Source organism: Lolium perenne, chromosome 1, assembly GCF_019359855.2.
Source record: "Lolium perenne isolate Kyuss_39 chromosome 1, Kyuss_2.0, whole genome shotgun sequence".
NCBI lineage: Eukaryota > Viridiplantae > Streptophyta > Magnoliopsida > Poales > Poaceae > Lolium > Lolium perenne.
Genome location: NC_067244.2, coordinates 55,427,176 through 55,430,471, shown reverse-complemented (window position 1 = coordinate 55,430,471; position 3,296 = coordinate 55,427,176). Strand labels below are relative to the sequence as shown.

At 41.0% G+C, this 3,296-nt stretch overlaps 1 non-coding gene across 1 annotated transcript; it reads right to left on the bottom strand.

Moving 5' to 3' along the window:
• Positions 1-2,115: 2,115 nt before the first annotated feature.
• Positions 2,116-2,197, bottom strand: TRNAS-UGA (transfer RNA serine (anticodon UGA)). The gene has a single exon. It is a non-coding gene; the product is annotated as a tRNA-Ser (tRNA).
• Positions 2,198-3,296: the final 1,099 nt, after the last annotated feature.

Sequence of the window (3,296 nt, the reverse complement as noted above, 5' to 3'; positions counted from 1 at the left end):
TGATGCCGCCGAGGAATATCAGAGGCTCAGCAGTGACCTGTAATAACGACCTATTGCCATTGTTGCTAACCCTCCATGCCTCCTCTGGTAGGCACTCGCTAGTGAAGGAAACCGGGGTCTAGGAGCATCACACCGGGATGCTTCTGGCTGCGTGAGAACATGTGATGCTTCAAACATAAGATATTGACTAACATAATCTTGACCTCAACATGCTCATCGTCGCCGTAGTTGAAGCCGACAAATAGCAGTCATTGGGGAAAAGTTATCCGTAATATATGGTGAATTTAATCATGAGCAATATATGAGAAAGGTAAGAAGCATGCATGGGGCAATGTTTAAAATACAATGCATTTATGCAAACTTTCAGGAAGAAACACATACATGATTTGGAAGCACAAATTTTACACTATTCAACATATAACTATTACCACGTGGAAGCTCGAGGCCTGAAAACATAACTAGTAACACGAGGAAAATATTTAATTCACATTGGTATGAAAATGACAATAACAAAATCAAAGAAGGCATAAGCATGGTTATATACCACAAACTGTCTAGACGAAAGGAAACCAAATATTATACATAGGAAGCATGGATACTTCAAAGCAAGAGATTGTATCGGCATAAATCATCTATGTTGGAAGCGTTGAGAACTGAAACTAGAAGTAATGAATTAGTTCTATTTCAGTATAACTAGTCTGTGTTGGAAGCATATATGTTCTGAAGCGCATAACTAGTGCTATCTCAGCATAACTCATATGGGTTAGAAACAGTGTAATATGGTCGAAAATTGCGTAAAAGCAAACATCTATTAGTTAGGAAGCATACAAATGTTAGTTTGGAAGCATGAAAACTACCAAATGATGACACAAACTCGGTGCAGTTTGACTCACGAGATGAGGGCATCTAGTTTGTAGTATGGCAGCAAGGAACCTACTGTTGCTTCTGTAGCAACCAGGGAAACTGAAGATGAATATTGGAGAGCATGTGAGCTTGCAACTACAAAATAACGAAGGCACCTGAAATCAGATCAGATCAATTCCATGAGATAAAATGTGGATATAACAAGGAAGCATGAAATAAGCGCTATTTCAACATAACTCATCCTCAATGGAAGCATAACAAATTGAAAATTGGAAATTAGGAATTATTTACCATCAACATATGGGTGCATCATTGTGTGATGACAAACCATTCAACAAAATTAATGGGTGGTTTCGTGTCTTACACTCCAAAACGAGGCAAAAAAAAAGATGATATCACCACTGATTGATATGAATAAACGGTAAAGTACTCGTTTGCAGTATACACATCCAAACTGTAAAATTGACAAGAAATTAGAGGGATAAAACCTATGTCACCAGAGGAATCGAGGTGCCACCACGTGTGTTTCCATCGTTGCAGATAAGGGCTACTGCACACTGGGACATGTTGGCTGCAGCAGCAACCTCATGTCGCCGCCTGGAGTGGAGTGCCAAGCCCTCGCTGGTGAAGGGCACCGTGTACACCTACGTCGACGACGGCACTGCACCGTGGTACTGCGGCTGGAGGAGAAGCTGCGTCACGCTATGCTGGAGAACGGCGGGGAAGCGCGGTTGCCGTGGAAGTATCCTCCAGCGAATTGCTTCGGCCGGAGTGTAGCATGGTCGACCCAACTAAGCCTCCGCCACCGACCTAGGGCGCCGGCCGCCGGCGGTCAGGTCCCCCAAGACGATTTGGCGCGGGTATGGGCGTCTGAAGGGAGTGCGCGGCGGGAATAGGTGCGGCGCGGCGGAGCGAGCTGAGCTGGGGGAAATCGATTTGGGGCGGCGCATAGTTGCCGGATGTATTTTTGGGATGTATATTGTGCTGATTTAACGGGCCAAATTTATTTTTCCATGGAAAGAGAAACGAATCGATGGCCGTGTGATGGAAGCGAGATGGACGGCGTGGCACAGGTCCGATGATTCGTTTCCCGTCGGCATACGATAGTTAGTGTTTACCAAAAATTAACGCCGACAGCAGGGATCGAACCTGCGGGGGCGTAGCCGCGTAGCCCAACAGATTTCAAGCAGTCTGTATCACTCAAAAATTGTTACTTCACCGGCAAAACAAAAGGAGAGAGAGAAAAATTAACGTCGACAGCAGGGATCGAACCTGCGCGGGCGTAGCCCAACAGATTTCAAGTCTGTCTCCTTAACCACTCGGACATATCGACCTTCCTGTTACATTTGATACCTAATAAATAATAGACCATACAAGTTTTTTCACCGTTCTCTATGTGACTCAGATGGTGGGAATCCTACGTTATTTCACAAAAAACGATTCTAAAATATCCCTATCCATATTTCAAATCTGCAGGCTTCAACGTTGTATTAAGATTCACCTTTTTTTTGTGGGTAATATTAAGATTCAACTTTTAAAGTTATGAGTTGTGATATGTTACCCGGTTGATTGCGTGCCGGGAAAAACATGTCTACTCATTCCGAGGTAGCAATAAACCATGTACCATAAACACTAAATAAAGAGGATCTTCAATCCAATATGATGTGAGAAATAGTACTACCTAATTGCGAAATTGTTGACCCAAAAAGTCACGGTTGCTGCGTATTTATTTTCCAATTCCTACCTATTAGTTTTGGACAATAATGTCATTTATGAATAGGATTGAAAAGGTAAGCCGGAAAATTTATGTTAATTACTTAGATGTGTCAGAAGGTTTAGCTGGCACAATTGTCTGCATCACCTCAATATGAACACCAAAAAAATGAAGTGGTTCTACACAAACATGTCACAAAATTGGCGGTCGACTTAACTTTCTTGTTCATACTATCCCTCACATTTTGTGGTACCATAGCCACTAAAAATGTGCAATCGAACGCATCCACGGGCACATAGTTTATTCCGTAACAATTAAACATATATAACTACTTAGATCAAAAAACATCTCATCTTAACATGCATATAGGAGGAGAAAAACACTTTGTATCCTCTATGTGAGAGTGGAACATATATATAGGTACTACAAGATGATTCAACGGCTATCAAGATTTCTAATACTCTTACACTTGATGTTTAGTGCATGAGAAAGGATAACATATATTCCTAAAAACACAGGACCATCAAATTATCTACATGTGGCACACTTTAAATCACAGCGTAATATGTAGCATTATATGTCATTTCTCTTAGAACTCTATGAAATATGGAATACATATTTTATGTATTATAAAGTATTATTTTTTCTTAAGAACATGAACTTAACTTTTCTCAGTTATATATAGATTATTTCTTATTTTAAGGAGCATAACACTATG